This window comes from Felis catus, chromosome C2, assembly GCF_018350175.1.
Source record: "Felis catus isolate Fca126 chromosome C2, F.catus_Fca126_mat1.0, whole genome shotgun sequence".
In the NCBI taxonomy this organism is placed as follows: Eukaryota; Metazoa; Chordata; class Mammalia; order Carnivora; family Felidae; genus Felis; species Felis catus.
In genome coordinates, this window is record NC_058376.1 from 117072856 (window position 1) to 117090536 (window position 17681).

The following is a 17681-nucleotide window of genomic DNA, read 5'->3' on the forward strand; positions in this document are numbered from 1 at the left end:
TGGGTTGGCTACAGGCCTTGGGCCTAATGCAAGCTGCTGGACCCTTGGCCCTTTTCCCAGAGACTCCCGCGGTAATGTTACCACACAGTTGGCTATAAGAGGCAAGGACAGACAAATCTATGGTAGAGCACATTGCAGAAAGAAATAAGGAATATTTGCCTAAAGACAAGTGTTTTTCTACTCCTCTTACTAAAGCTGCATCCTTAGAAACACAGCTTAATTTTTTTCCTGTCCTGTTTGAAAATACAGCACTTCTTTGAAGGTAGAGGACGAGATGGACTTTGAGAGTTGAAGACCTGACAAAAGGCCCATGAGCAGACGGAACAGAGGGCAGACTTTTTTCTTGTAAGCTTTTAGCTAAGGAGCTGTTCTGCTCCTTGGTGAGGAAGAAATATTAATTTAAATGAGAAATTTTCAAATTTTTAAATTCAGCTCTTCCTCATATAAAAATGGAAAACTCACACCCTCAATCACTGTTATCTGGATATTTCACAAGTCAGTATCAAAATCCACATAAAGATCATTTTCAAAGGTATCGAGGCATATTGTTATCTTTAATTTGAATACAGAGAGTCCAGCTGGATGGTTGGCTTGACAGACGCATATCCGTTCTATAAACTCTGAATAAGGAACATACTCCCTTCATTGGCTTTTATTATGTTGCCAATTTGTAAATGATCTCAATGTAAAGAAACATATCCTATTACTTTCAATAGGCTTTTTAAAACTAAGCATGCATTCAAGGTTGCCTTAGACTTTGTTCCCTGGGGGAGGGGTTGGGGACAAGAACGGACAGGGCACGGGCAAGAGGGGCTTCTTTCCAATCCCCACTGAGAACCACAACCCTCAATTATTTGTTACTGCAATGCATATATCATTATATTTAATTTATATTTTTAACAAATGATGTAAGTTTACTCTGCATTGTGTTTGAAGCAAATTATCTCAAACATAGTGTATTATTAAGAAGCAAATGATTCAAGAAGGATGTATCCATGTATCTTTAGCAGTTAGAGATGGCTGGTATCTTTTCTAATTGTTCATGCCCAGCCCAGGGTACTCAGCACCCATATCAAATTGTTTAATTATGTAGATATTTTTAAGTTGTCTTTGCAGAGAAAATATATAGGCAGGAAGATCAATGAAGCCTAAAATAAAGAATAGAATGATGGGACGCCTGGGTGGCTCAGTTGGTTAAATGGCCAACTTGAACTCAGATCATGATCTGATGGTTCATGAGTTCAAGCCCTATATCACACTCTCTGCAGTCAGCACGGAGCCCAATTCGGATCTTCTGTCCCTCTCTCTCTCAATTTCTCTCTCTCTGCCCCTACTCTGCTCACACTATCTCTCTCTCTCTCTCTCTCTCTCTCTCTCTCTCTCTCAAAAAAAGAATAGAATGATTGCCAGAGGCAGGGAGGGGCTAGAGAGTGAGTGAAATAGGTGAAGGGGGTCAAAAAGTACAAACTGCCAATAATAAAATAAGTCATAAATGTGTAACATACAGCATGATGATTATAGTTAGTGATATTCTTCTGCATTTTTGAGTTACGAATAGAGTAAATCTTAAAAGTTCACATCACAAGAAAAACATTTCTAATTATGGTGACGGATAGTAACTAGACATTGCGGTGATCATTTTACAACATAAAGAAATACTAAGTCATTATGTTGTACACCTGAAACTAATATAATGTGATATGCCAATTATAGCTCAATAAAAATTAAAAATAATCCAGAGTTCATACAGGGACTTTGAAAATGGTAAAAGTGACATTTTAAATCAATGCGACTAGGGGCACCTGGGTGGCTCAGTCGGTTGCATGTCTGACTCTTGACTTGGGCTCAGGTCATGATTCCAGGGTCACGGGATCAGGCTCCATGCCTCTCTCTCTCTCTCTCTCCCACTGTCTCTCTCTCTGTCTCTGTCGCTTTCTTTCCCTCTGCACTTCCCCCACTTGTTCACACACACTCTATCTCAAATTTTTAAAAATAATAATAAAATAAATAAATAAATGTGACTAGAGAAACTATTGAATCTATAGTGTTCGGGCAACTGACTAGCCTTTTTTTATTTTGAATAAAACTGGGGAACTATGTCACTGCTTGCTGCTTTCTAAAATCCAGATGAATACATGTTTTTAAGGCCAAAAAACGAAACCATAAAAGTATCAGAAGAAAAATGGGTAAATCTTACTTACAATCTTAGACTAGATAAGGACATTCTAAGTTTTATCACAGACTGCAGATGCTATAAAAGAAAATATATACAGGATTGACTACACAAAATTTCTACATAGAAAGGGAGAAGAAAATTTGTTAAATGTTTGCAACACATTTGAAAAGCAAAGGACTAATATCTAAACAGAAATAACGTTTGCAAATCAAAATCAATTAAAATTACAAATATAAATAACCTAGCTGAAACAATACAGAACAGAAATAGAGAAACTAAAATAAACAATAATTACATTAGAAAATTATTCTTCACTGATGACACAATTAAAGAGAGATAATATTGGAAGCATGTGCATGACTCGAAATTTTTAAAACTTTTGGAGAGCAAGTTAATTTGTTTAATCATTTTGGAGGGCAATTTGGAAGTGTTTGTCAAAATTTTAAATGCATGTTTCACTCTTTGATCCAGCTTTCCCATTAATAAAAATTTTGGCAGATACACTCAAATAGGTACGCACACACACATGCACACAGAAACACACTATTATTTGTAGAAGGGAAAACATGAAAGACCTAAATGTCAATGAACTAGGTACTAGTTAAATCATGACGCATCAATGTAATATTTTCTTAGGTTGCCAAGAGAAAGAACAATGTGATTTATATGAACTTTCGATAAAAGGGAATCAAAATAATTCTGAAGTGGAAATAAGACAAAAGCATAAGTCAGTATCACATGATCCATTTTAGTAGAAATATGTTCATATGTATTTATATGCATAAAGAAAAGCACTAAATTTTTAACAGTGGTTACCTCTAGGAGTTTTTTTACTTTATTCATGCCTATATTTTCTGACTTTTATATGTATTTATAAAAATTGAAGGTAACCTCAATTTAAAATTTTTTAAATTATTTTTATAACGAGTATAAGTTTTGACAACACAATTTACCTTTATTCAAATTGCCAGATATTCCGGTTATTGAGCTTGAAGCTTCCGATTTGTCATCTGTGAATTGGGGGTAATGACTGATTCTTTGGAGTTTGGAGGAGGGTAAAATGTGATAATGCACTTCAGTGCTTATCCTAGTGCCTGAAATATAAAAACATTCAATAAATGGGAGCTGCTATTATGATATTATTACCAATGCCCTAATACTGCTATGAAATGTAAAGGTAGCAACATCATGTTATTGTTATAAATAAATACATGAACGCAGAGACTCAAATTATGATTGCAATTATCATTTAGACAAAATAAACAGCATCTTGTACTAAATAGTTCCGTAGATAAGTTTATTTATTTCTAATGGATTTCTCCACACATTCTTAATAGATTTAAGGCAAAGTGTATAAGATCATAAAAAATATTTAATATTTGAGCATCACCTGGGGAAATGAAATTACATAGGCAGTTAAACTGAATAATTCTTACTGGAAATGTTTTAATTATCCATCCACCCTGAAATTGCCTAAATTTGCTATATGGAAATACATATTGCTAGCTAATAGCCAACCTTGTTTTACTTTTGGATAAAGTGGAAATAGCTAAAAGTACCCACTAGCTCTATGGACACCCAAAGTGACAAACCCTGATTCCCTCTCAACACCTATATCTAAAATACTGCTCCATGCGGGGATTATTTAGATAATTTCTATGACAAGAACGTTTATGTGCGCTTGGGTTTATGTGTATCTTTTTCAGAAAATCAATCTCTAAATGAAAATGGACCCTAACCAGGATTTTTGAGAAATAAAAATCTTCTAATCTTTCTCATCTCTTCAAAGTTTAAGACAAGAAAGTTTTGGCAAAATAAACACTGCCTCCTTGTTTGGAAAAAAAGACAGGCTTTTTATTCTATTCTTGTAGCACTATGCTATTTAAAAATACATGTGCAATTTAATTGACATTATAATAAATGATATGGCAAAGTGTTGTTGAACAGTAAAGGACACCGAGATATTATTTCCCATTGTTACTATGAATAGAACCACCCAGATACCAATTAACATCTCATCACTATGATTACCTTTTATTGTTCTTGTTCCCCTAATCAAACTCACACTTTTTTAGTATATTTTGATTTCAAAAAGTTATGCTAAGATTAAATTTATTATGAATGCAAATAAATGTGAAGCATATAAAGCTAATTAGGTTTATAACCACTGAGAATAATATGAAAAAGAAAATTAAATTGCTTTGCTTCAAGGAAAACCTTGCAGGAAACATTTGTTGAATAAATATGAAAGAAAAAATTTTAATGTTTTCTCACATAGTTGATATTTGGCTTTTAGTTTTACATGTGAAAATCATATGCATTTTCTTTAATTCTTAATATACACTGACTACTGTCTTTATTATATATTAGCATTATGTGTTGGTGGTAGGAGAGAGGGGAGAAATATATTTACCAAACATTTAAATGGAGCTCTCACAATTTTTAAAGCTTAACAGTGACAGATTCCAAGAACAAGTGAAAATTTATGGGAAACACAAAGATACACCAAAAGTTTTGGTGATAAAGTAACATTAACTAAATACTGTTTTGACATGTGTGACACGAGAACAATTTAATGAGTTATGTCTCTTAAAGATATTTTCTTTAATTATATATCTCAGCTATTCCCTAGATTCTCAGCCATTTAGCAGGCAATACTTTCTATGCAAGTATTTCGTTTATTATGGAAATGGGATTTCAATGTTGAAATGCATCCGTGATGATTTATTGACTAGTTTTAGGTCCCATGTAAGGAAGAAGAGTGTTGAGTGGAAGTTTGGCACCAGTAATGATTTTTTTTTTGTTCCCTAGCTGACAGGTTTACAGGATTAAGCTTTAGAGTGTTTGCTAGCATCCCCAGGATGCCTTTCCATAGTGGAGCTGAGTTTAGATCGACTCTGGGGTATTAGCACATGATGAAGGTAATCTGTTTCCTCAGCTGAAGCTCACAAACAAAGCAGTTAAATCCCCATCACAAATGGCCATACTGGGACTCATTACACTTTTCATAGGCCTGGATCTTTTTGTTTCTAAGTCCCTAAAACATTTATATAGGGCAATGAAATTTTCACAGAACCTGAGCCAATTCCTTTAACGAAGAATGAGATACATTGCTTTGAAAGGTACAGTGTTCTTCCAAAAGTAGGAAGGTAATTTAAGGAGCAAAGAAAGAATGGAGGAATGAAGGATAAACACCACCTCCACGGTTCCTGGTTGAAAACAGAGTAGGGACGTTTGTCTAGAAATGCTTAGTTGGCCAAGGTTTTCATTTACATGTTAACTTGACAAACCTCGGTTGAGTTTCTACCATGTGCCAGGTTTGGTGTGAGGAGCTGAAATAAGAAAGTGGATATGTCATGATATCAATCTCCAAGGGGTTCAGTGCAGCAGAGGAAAAAAGTCTGTAAAAATTGTTATGAAACACCGCGGTCGGTGCATGTGGGTGGCCAGTTAAGCGACTGACTCTTGACTTTAGCTCGGGTCGTGATCTCACAACATGATCTCATGGTTTGTGAGTTCAAGCTCTGAGTAGGGCTCTGTGCTGAGAGTAAGGAGCCTGCTTAGGATTCTCTCTCCCTCTTTCTCTGCCCTTTCCCTGCTCGTGCTCTCTCTCTCTCTCTCTCAAAATAAATAAATAAACTTAAAAAAACCAATGTGATAGGCTCTGTTAAAAGATAAGGAAAAAGTGCCTAACATTGTGGGACCAGGTAGAAACGGGCTATTCTGAGAGTATTGGGGCTGGGATGAATGAAGAAGACGGGAACACGAGAAAGCCTTAGAGATATATGAATTTATATGTTCAGAAGTGACAATTTCTTGGTATAAAGTAAGAAGAGCTTTTCTGGAAAATGTTTTTTAAAGTTTCAGAATATTGGTTTGCTGAGTGCAATAAATGTTAACTTTCTTTTTATTTATTTATTTATTTATTTTTTAACGTTTTTATTTATTTTTGGGACAGAGAGAGACAGAGCATGAACGGGGGAGGGGCAGAGAGAGAGGGAGACACAGAATCGGAAACAGGCTCCAGGCTCCGAGCCATCAGCCCAGAGCCTGACGCCGGGCTCGAACTCACAGACCGCGAGATCGTGACCTGGCTGAAGTCAGACGCTTAACCGACTGCGCCACCCAGGCGCCCCAAATGTTAACTTTCTAAGAAAGTGGAGTCTAGCATTATGACCTTTCTTATGTAAGTTCCTACTTACCAAGCCATAGGTCTACCTTTATAATGGGAAACGAGGGGCGCCTGGGTGACTCTGTCAGTTAAGCGTCTGACTTTTGATTTCAGCTCAGGTCACGATCTCATGGTCATGAGATAGGGTCCCCTGTCGGTCTTTGCACTGACAGTGCGAAACCTGCTTGGGATTCTCGCTCTCTTTCTGCCTCTCCCCATGTTGGCACTGTCTCTCTCTCTCTCTCTCAAAATAAATAAATATTTTTTAAAAGGAAAAAGAAACGCCTACAGAAACATTAAACCAACATGGATGTTAGACCTTTAATAATAAGTCATAGATATATAGTCATTATATGTCATCTTTATAGAGAGATAGATGGAGAACGATTGAGATTCATGAAAGCCTACTGGGCACTGGGGTTTGAGAGCTAAAAACACGTCTTGTTCTGTCAGTGATCAGTCTGTGCAGTACTGTATGTATATTATACTAACAGTGCCCTAAGATCAGAAGCTGTGCTGACTTTGGCGAACTTAAGTCAGATAGCTAAAAACTATCATTTATGGAAAACTTCTGTGGTAGGTTCTCTTCTAAAAATGTTCTACAGGTGCTGTCTTTTTAAATCCTCGAAAATCTTCATAAAGGAAATTGTATTATTTTATAAATAAAGACATGAAAAGGCTCAGTAACTTGCCACAGGTGAAAATGATAGAACTGGGTAGATGTGGGTTTCAGACCCAGGTCGTCTCACTCCAGGGCTCACACAGGTAAACCAAGTCTATTTTTTCTAAATAATAATTATTTGATTTTTTTTCTCCTGAAAATTTGGATTAATTGGTTACTCTTTTCTAAAGATGTTTTATCCACAGCAATAAGTATTTCCTGCTACTTGCCTATGATGTTATTCACAGAGTACTTTCCATGGGTAGCCTATTGCAGAGTACTAAAGTGAGATCCTTTTAAAGGGATAATTCTAGTGCTTAGCACATAGTAAACACTCAATAAGGAGTGGTAATATCGTGAATAGAATTGCTTTTCCTGGGAACTCGGGATATAAATATATATATGTTTACATCCAAGAAAATTTTTTTATGTCTATCAATATGTCAAAAGTTTCTTGCTGAACTTGAACCGGTCTCAGAGGTCCAAAGTGTCCTCAGAGATATACTATTCTGGGAATATCTGAAAACCTGATAGTACAAAGGAAAACATTTCAATAGTTTGTCAACTACAGTGAGGGAAGGGATATAAACAGTACTATGATACACTAGTTTGAGAACTCACCCGGAAAGCAGAACCAAGTTAGTTTTCTAGCTTTGCCACAAATTTACTGTACAACCTGAAGAATTCATTTCATCTACTTTGTCTTCAGTTTTTCACTTGTCCATTGAGGATTTTGACTTAGACAAGAAGGACTTTTCCCTTCCTTAAGTGCTATGAAACTGTGCTTTTTACAGTAGCTATCTATCCGGCCTTCCTGTGTTTATTTATTTGCTTAAGAAACAATTTTACTGAGTGGCTATCTTCTGGTAAGTAATGGGGATAGATATGTGGAACATATCCACAAGCAGGAATGGAAGAAAAAGAAATTATACATAAATCTTATAAGAAATTATAATAAACAATTAAAAAATAAGGTGATTGGCTACTAGAAAGTGTGGGTTCCTAACTCTGGTTGAATATGGGTGAAGAATTATACGTGATTTAAAAGAAGACAAAAAAAACATGGTAAAGCATAGTAGATCGAAGGGATAGCAAAAACGTTTGTATAACTGGAGCATAGATCCTAGGCATAAAAGAAAATAACAGGGAAAATGGAGAAGAGGCATTTTACAAATGAGCCTGTATTCCATACCAACGAGTTTATTAATTTTTTTTTCAATGTTTATTTATTTTTGGGACAGAGAGAGACAGAGCATGAACGGGGGAGGCGCAGAGAGAGAGGGAGACACAGAATTGGAAGCAGGCTCCAGGCTCTGAGCCATCAGCCCAGAGCCCGACGCGGGGCTCGAACTCACGGATCACGGACCGCGAGATCGTGACCTGGCTGAAGTCGGACGCTTAACCGACTGCGCCACCCAGGCGCCCCATACCAACGAGTTTAAACATTAGCATCTATTTGAAGACTTATAGGCTAGGATATAGTGTTTGCCAAAATGAACTTTTCCTGTTCACTTAATATTCCCAAAACTCACCTACTTGATCATCAAATTCTATCTTCTACTTTCTCACTAGTCCATTCACTCTTCTATGCCCTCAGACTAACGTTGCTAGTTTAGGACTTGTTCATTTTTTTTACCGGGATTTTACAATTTTGGGGGAGGGGAAATATCACAGGAAAAGTGGAGAACTACTGTTCTATATGCATCTAAATTTTCTTCTCTAGTTACTAAAGAACAAAGTTTTCTTGTCTAAAGGCAATTCCTCCACTTCTTCTTTATTCCATCCTTTTTTTTTTTCTTTTTTAGGGAAACGTACACTCCTGATGACGCATCTCTTGAGTATACTAAAAATTCTTCCTCTCGTATGGACGCTACTCATTTGCATTTACTGCTTGAGATCCCAAGTTAAAAAATTACTCCTTAAACTCTTCATACTCTTCCAGGCCCAACACAAAACACTCTGTAGCATAAAACCTTAAGAGTTTCCCCTTATTTATTGCCTCAGTTTCCTCAGCATTCACTTCTCAATCCCCTCAAGCTCCGCTTCTACTCCTATGAATCTCTTGAAACAATCTTAATTAAGAGTACCATTTTATATCCAATGAACATAGTTCATTATTTATCTTTTTGAACTCTCAGCAGCATTGTGCATAATTAACCTCTCTTTTCTGCTTGAAACACTCTCTGTTCTTACTTTCTGTGTCTCCATATACTCCTAGTTTTCTCTATGCTTCTATAGTGGCTTTTTCTGTCTCCTTTAATGATTCTTTAAATGATACAATTCTTCAATTCACTCTTTGCTTTTTTTCTCTATCACTGTTCTCTGAGCAATTTTAACCATGTCCACGACCTCACATATGATCTATACTGCAGCCAAAGTGTTATCTTCAAAATACACCTCACCCCTGTGTTCCAGACACACGCATTCACTTCCCTCCTTGATATTTCATGGAAGTCGCAATGCACTACAAACACTACATGTCCAAAAACTTACTCCTGATATTATTCTTCAAGTCTTGTCATCTTATTTTCTTATTTCAGTAATTGGCACCATCATTCATCCAGTTATTCAAGCCAGCAACCTAATTCTAAGCAAGGGATCAATTTGTTTGTCAATTTCTTATGTGCAGACCACTTTTAGAGAACTCTGAACACTGCCTGAACTCTGCAGATTCCACTCACAATTGTATCATCTACTAAAGTTAGTGTTTGCTCATGCGTGTTGTGTCCTCATGTATAAGAGTGGCACTTAACCACACTCTATGCCCCAAAAGTGCCTTACCTGAAAAAGACATCAGATTCACAGGCAATAAAAATTATCAAATGGCTCGTTCATGGATGATTAGTGTGGAAATCCTTGAGATGTCAGAACGGCCCATGGAATATTTCAGCGGCATCGACCACATCTAAACCCCTGGCTTTAGCTAGCATCTGCACAAAGAAGCAGGATTCTGTTAGTCAGACTGTTGTCATAGGTTTTACAAATTTCGTGGGGATAAAAAAGAGTGAATGCTTTTTATAGGCCAAACTATATCACTTCCTATTTCCTGGGTAGTTCTTTGATAGAGCCACTCTCTCCCAAAATTTCACCCTTACGTATTTAATTAATAATTTTCATTCTGTAAATTCAAACTTTTGTGATGAAGAATGACCCAAAGAGGAAAAGGAGGAGATATTTTGTGACCCACTATAGGCCAGATAAAGATTTTTATAAGGAGAAAGATATTCTGGTCTGTTATTAAGAAAACTATGAAAGTCGCAAAAAGGTTAGACTATCATTCACATGGAATCTGTGATAAATGTTGACTATGAGAACATTAATTTTAAAACCTGAGGTTGTTTTAATAAATATGCCAACCAAGATTTTCTTCATTAAACAAAAATTATTCAAAACATGTAATACAGGATATATTTGATTCTGGTTTTATATGTATATTTTCTTAGTTATCAGCTACAAATATGTGGGAAAAAATGAGTTGGCTATTGATATTTTTCACACAGGTACATAAACCTAGACTTATACTAATAGATCACTGGTGCGTGAATTCTAAATCTCTTAGCTGCACAAGACTGTGGAATGCATTGCGGAGTTAATTAAATTGTTAATGTGAATTTATATGGTTTCAGAAGTATTTTTTTCACAATACACTTAAAAAAACCAGAAGATACTCCAGCCTATTTCCTTGACTTTGTATTCTAATTATCATCAGCATTAAATTAGAAGTATGAGTATAATCTCTACTTAGCCCAACTTGGAGGGTTTATTTTGTTCTCTTCACTGAAGCTGTGTTTATATTATTGATTGTTGTGAATATCCATAGTGGAATACTAGAAATCTTTCAGGTCTGACATTTATGCTTTACCCCACTATACAGTGGTTTCAACTCTTTAACTGCAAGCATTTATATTTAAAAAGTTCCCAACTAATAGATTTTTTTTCCTGAACTAGTTATGTTCAAGCAATTCTATCAATTCTATTACATAGTTGCATAAATATGGATTTTAGTAATTTTGTGTTAGAACAGCCAATATATTCATGGTGCTACCTATTTCCTTATTATAAGACATATTATAATAATTATATTTATCAAAGCAAACCCTTGTATTTGTTATATTTAAAATTTGTGTGCTTGACTTCATGAATATTCTGGAGAAAAAGGGTACGTTTTGGCCCTTGAGTAACCACAGGTTCATGTTGGATTGAGGAGGTGGGTAGTTATTTTTTACCAACAAAAATGTTAACTTATCTGCATTAGCACCTCCTGTATGTCAGGAATGACAACAGGTAGTCATTAGGAATGTGCTTGTAATTAAATATTGCTAACACAGAGTATTATATGTAAATTGTCTTTTTAAAATTTTTTAAGATTTTATTTTTAAGTAATCTCTCCACCCAAAGCGGGGCTGAAACTCACAACCCCAAGATCAAGAGTTGTACACTCTAGGGACACCTGAGTGGCCCAGTGAGTTAAGTGTCTGACTTTGGCTCAGGTGATGATCTCATGGTTCATGAGTTCAAGCCCCAAGTAGGGCTCTGTGCTAACAGCTCAGAGCTTGGGGCCTACTTCGGATTCTGCTGGATTCTGTCTCCCTTTCTCTCTTCCCCGCCCTCGCTCATGCGCTCTCGCTCGCTCTCTCTCTCTCTCTCTCTCTCTTCTCTCTCTCAAAATTAAATAAACATTAAAAAAATACTTAAAAAAAAAAACAAAGGGTTCTGTGCTTTACCAACTAAGCCAGCCAGGTGTCCCTGTAAACTGTCATTAAATAAATTTTTTGAAAGTTAAATTCTGAAGGTACAGAACAACACTCATATGAGTGTTGAAAAGTTTGGATTTGAAAATCTTTAAAACACTGAAATTTCATGATGATCAGCCATAAAATACACAAAATACCAAGTCTAATTCTCTGTCCGATTGTTCATATCAGAAAATTTTAAATGATTTTTCTGAGATCATATTGCTTGTTAATTCATATCTGCATTCATTTACTTGACAAATAATTATTGAGCATGTATCATGTATTAGGAATTATTCTATGCACTGGGGGTAGAACAGTAAACAAAATGTCTTGTTTCCTGTTCTCTCAGTTTATACTCTATAAAGAAAGGGTAAAAATTAAACACATTTCAAAGAATAATTTCAAGACATTAGTTAGAACATGACCAATATTCAGTCATGTCTGAAGGAGATTACACATATAAAGATTGTCTCTCCAAACAAACAAAAAAAATAGTGTTTATAAAAGCTAAATCTACAGATACTGTATACATTATACTCTATGGTCTTTTTCTCTCTTGGGTATGCTGATTGACTGAAAGCTATTGGGAAGACCATTTTGCCATTAATGAAGCTAAGTTATCAGAGAAGGCACTTACAGTTATTTATAGGCTTCCCAATAAACATTGCAATTTTGCTTGTGAGATCAAAGTCATGGCCTCTCCTCAGTATGATGGTTGCTGTTGCCTTCATTACATGCTTCCCCTTTATTCAGCCCAGATTTGTGCCACTTCCCACATTAGAACTATTTTGAAACTATCTTATTCAACCTCAACTCCAAGAAGAATAGGGTTAATTGTGATATGAGACTTTGATTTCATTTTGAAGTAATATCAGCTGGATGTTTGTCAGTGATAACGGCTGAGTAAGAACACCAAAGCATCTAGCCATCAAACAGGAGAGGAAGGCAAGAACTGTGAGGACAATTACACATATCTTGAGAAACTTTAGACTATTTCCTATTCACCCAAGTAGGCCAAAAGCAGCCAGGTTAGTCATTTAAACTATTACAAAAGAATAATTATATCAAGAGGTGGGAGAAAAATATATGGACAAGAAAAGTTGCAGGGTTCTCTGAACAGGGGTCTTGATCTGACGGTTTTGGGGAGAAGCTGAGTAGCTGTTTGGAACCGGTGCCATCTGTTCATCCATGGGTTATTGGGTAGCCGTCTACACCTAGAGGTTGTCTGGTTCTGCAGCCTTTTAATGAATCTCAGAATTAAATTTCTAGTGGGAATGTTTTACGATGTAGTAAAATACTCTAGAGGGGAAAAATAGCAAAATGCTTATATTTTCAAGGCACTGGTGTGATAAATTGGAAACTGGGTACAAGAAAGATTTTCCCCGTGAGCCATTTATTGGCTTCTGATCAAGGGCGAGAGGCTGGGAAGTGACACCGAAAGTCTACAGCCTTGTGTACTAGAACATAAAGACATGCCAGGGAAAGAAGTGTAGGGAATCAGTCTCCACTTAAATATATTTGCCAAATTTTGACACGAGATAGCACTAGAAGATAGAGATCTGGTCTGTAAAACTATATGATAAACACGTATGACACAATAACACAAAAGATAGGAAGAGGAGGAAATGTGTTAAAAGACTGTTAGACTTTAGCAGGATCAGGAAATAGTAAAAGTATTAATTTGTTTTATATGTCCAGGAGACAAGGACACATGCTGTAACTTAAGATAACTACAAAAAGACTAGAAAGATTTAGCTCCGGTATTCAAAGATGTTTCAATATTTAAAAATCAAATGGGGTGCCTGGGTGGCGTAGTCGGTTAAGCGCCCGACTTCAGCCAGGTCACGATCTCGCGGCCCGGGAGTTCAAGCCCCGCGTCAGGCTCTGGGCTGATGGCTCAGAGCCTGGAGCCTGTTTCCGATTCTGTGTCTCCCTCTCTCTCTGCCCCTCCCCTGTTCATGCTCTGTCTCTCTCTGTCCCAAAAATAAATAAACGTTGAAAAAAAAAATTTAAAAAAATCAATTATTGTAATCTACTATATCAGCAGGTTAAAAAAGAAAAATCACATGATCATAACAATAGATGCAGGAAAAGCATTTAACAAAATCCAACACCCATTAATTATAAAAAAATTCTAGGAATAGAGGCGAACCTCCCCAATTTGATTAAGAATTTCTACAAAATCCTACAGCTAATATCCTAACATACCTAATGATGAGAAATCAAAGCTTTTCTACTATGAACAGGTACAAGGCAAGGGTGTCCCCTTTCCCACTCCTTTTCAATATTATACTGGAAGTTCTACCTAATGCAATGAGACAACAAAAGGAAATAAAAAGTGTATGGATTGAGAAGTAAGAAATTTTTGTTTACAGATGACATCATAATCTATGTAGAATATCTGAACAACAATATACCACTATACACCCATTAGAACGGCCAAAATCCAGAACACTGACAGCACCAAATGCCTGAGGTTGGGGAGGTTGGGGAGCAAAGGAAATTTTATTCATTGCCGATGGGAATGCACAATAGCATAGCCATTTTGGAAGATAGTTCGGTGGTCTCTTAAAAACTAAATATAGTCTTAGCATACAATCCAGCAATCATACTTCTTGATATTTACCCAAAAGGTCCTAACAAAAAAACTGTACATGGGTGTTTATAGCAGCTTTATTCATAATTGCCAAACCTTGGAAGCAACCAAGATGTCCTTCGATAGGCAATGGATAAATAAACTGTGGCACATCCAGACGACGGACTATTATTAAGGGCTAAAAAGAAATAAGCGATCAATTCATGATAAGACACAGAAGAACACTAAATATATATTACTAAGTGAAAGGACCAACCCAGGGGCACCTAGGTGGCTCAGTTGGTTGAGTATCTGACCTAGGCTCAGGTCATGATCTCACAACTCATGAGTTTGAGCCCCGCGTTGGACTCTGTGCTGATAGTTCAGAGCCTGGAGCCTGCTTCAGATTCTGTGTCTCCCTCTCTCTCTGCCCATCCCCTGCTCATGCTCTGTCTCTCTCTCCTTCAAAAATAAATAAACAGTAAAAAAATTGTTTAACAGAAGTAAATAGATAAGAAAGAAAGGAACCAATCCGAAAAGGTTATGTATTGTATGATTTCAACTATATGATATATCTGGAAAAGGAAAACTATGAAAACAGTAAAAAGATCAATGGTTGCCAGCAATTGGGGGAAAGAAGGGATAAATAGGTGGTGCAAAGAGGATGTTTTAGGGCAGTGAAAATCCTCTGTATGATGCTTTAATGATGGAAACATGTCAGTTTACATTTGTTCAGACCACAGAATTTATAGCATGAAGAGTGACCAGTAACATAAACTATAGACTTTAGATACTTATGATGTGTCAATGTAGGCACATCAACTGTAGCAAATGTACCACTGTCATGGGGAACGTTTATAATGGGAGAAGCTGTGCCTGTGTGGGAACAGGGGGGTATAGAGGAGATCTTTGTACCTTTCCCTCAATTTAGTGAATCTAAAACTGCTCTAAAAAGTCTCAATTGAGGGGCGCCTGGGTGGCGCAGTCGGTTAAGCGTCCGACTTCAGCCAGGTCACGATCTCACGCTCCGTGAGTTCGAGCCCCGCGTCGGGCTCTGGGCTGATGGCTCAGAGCCTGGAGCCTGTTTCCGATTCTGTGTCTCCCTCTCTCTCTGCCCCTCCCCCGTTCATGCTCTGTCTCTCTCTGTCCCAAAAATAAATAAACGTTGAAAAAAAAAATTTAAAAAAAAAAGTCTCAATTGAAAAAAAAAAAGACTGAAAGATATCTCAATACATATATCCAACAAAAAACTCATATCTGGAATATAGAAAGAGAACTCATACAAATCAATAAGAAAGACAACTGAATTAAAAATACCCAAAATACTAGGGAAATGGACAATTCTCAAAAGGCCAATGACGTATCACTGCATATCCTCTAGAATACCTTATATCTCAAAGACAGAATACACCAAGCGTTGTTAAAGATGTGTGTTAAAAGTTCCTTACATTGCTGGTAAGTGTAGAAATTGGTTAAACTACTTCAGAAAACTATTTAATATTATCTGAGAGCTAAACATATACCTTTTATGATCTAGCAAGTCCACTCCTAGATATATTAACAATTACACCATATCAGGGTGGACTAGGGAAATATCAGCCAGGTCAGGATGGGAAATACTTGAATTTTGAACAGCTGTTACATGGTCAAAAATTTACTTTCATTAGGAAAAGAAAGGAATGTAGCTCTTAATTTTTATTGCTTATATAGAAAGCAAACAATAAAAACTTCCATAGCGGGGAGCCCAGATGACTGAGAGTTTTTCACAACCATCTAGGTGCTCCTTTGGATCTATTGCAGCATTTATAGAGGTCACGCTTCCCACAGGCTGCTTCCAGCTTGTCTGAGCACAGCAGGGTTATTGGTGCTGGTCCATTACTACCGGATGCATGACTCTTCTAATTGATGACTCTGGCCCCCAGCATGATAAAGCTTTCCTGGAGTTGCACTGCTGTCTGAGAGTCTTCCAATCAAACCTCACTTTTTTCCTTTTATCTTCACGGGTGTCAGCAAATACAGACAACAGAAAGTGGTCTCAAAAGAGATCAGATTCCACTAATGACAGTAACCTGATAGTCAAGGGACACACGTTAATTTCCCGAGGTTACTGCTTCTAACAGAAGATATAAAATGGCAGTCTCAAAAAAATATTAATCAAGCTTGTTCAAGACCTATATTCTATGCATAAGCTCCAAAGAGTGTAGTTACTATACATCATTAGAGGAGTCCCACTCAAGCTATGTGGTTTGGTCAGCTCCAGAGAAAAAGACTTAGGGATGCAAATTTTGGTAGGACCTCCCTGAAAAAGTGTCAAAGAGTAACTCAGAGACGTTTAGTTATAGTTGATACTTGTATCTAAGGAAGATCAATCCTGTTAAAGACTGTCTCTCTTAACAAATGAAGACAGTATTTATGAAAGAAAAATCACAGACAGTGTATAAAATAATCTTGTTTAGTCTTGTTTGCTTATCACCCCCTTGGACAACCGATTGACTGAAGGCTACCAAGTTGTCTGTTTGTCCTTAAACAGGTGTAAAGAGTTGTCAGGGGAGGCCATTTTTGTTCTTCGTGGGCTTTATGGGCTACCTGGGAAATTCTGAGATTTATGAGATAGTTACTGGTGACTTTTGTTGAGGCCTACACCTTAATTAGGCCATGCCATCATCATATCCCTCAGTGTGTTTCTCACAGATAAATTAACAAATTAATGTTAGCTGCTACTAAATTTTACTCAAAAATAAATAAATAAATAAATAAATAAATAAATAAATAAATAAATAAACAAACAAGGGCTATGTGATAGATGGTGATGTTTACATGTAGGAGGAATGTATTTTAAGTGCATATTCATAGATATCCTCTCTAAGGAGAGGAAGTGATCTTTGAGTTGAATCTTCAGTGATGATACAAATCAGTCATGCAAAGATTAGAAAGAGAATCCTCAGGGGTGCCTGGGTTGCTCAGTTGGTTGAGTGTCTGACTCTTGATTTCAGTTCAGGTCATGATCCTAGGGTTGTGGGATCCAACCCCATCTCAGGCTTCACACTGAATGTGGAGTCTGCTTAAGATTCTTTTTCTCTATCCCTCTCTCTCCCTCTGTTCCTCTACTGCACTTGTCCTCACTCTTTCTGGAAGGCAGGAAGGAAGGAAGGAAGAAAGGAAGAAAGGAAGAGAGGGAGAAAAAGAGAGAAGGAGAAAGAAAAGGAGAGAGACAGAGGGAGAGAGAGAGAAAAGGAGAAAGAGGGAGAGAGACAGGGAGAAAGAGAGAGGGAGGGAGAAGGAAGGAAGGAAGGAAGGAAGGAAGGAAGGAAGGAAGGAAGGAAGGAAGGAAGGGGAGGTATTTTCCAGGCTAAGTGATCTGA

At 36.9% G+C, this 17681-nt stretch overlaps 1 long non-coding RNA gene across 1 annotated transcript in view; it reads right to left on the minus strand.

Annotated features, from left to right (window-relative positions):
* Positions 1-2729: 2729 nt before the first annotated feature.
* The window catches only part of LOC123380102, a 53592-nt gene continuing 38640 nt past the window's right edge, over positions 2730-17681 (minus strand). The window contains exons 3-4 of the long non-coding RNA XR_006585420.1: positions 9790-9938; positions 2730-3270 (exon numbers count right to left, since the gene is read on the minus strand). This is a non-coding gene — a long non-coding RNA (uncharacterized LOC123380102). The remainder of the gene's footprint in view (positions 3271-9789; positions 9939-17681) is intronic.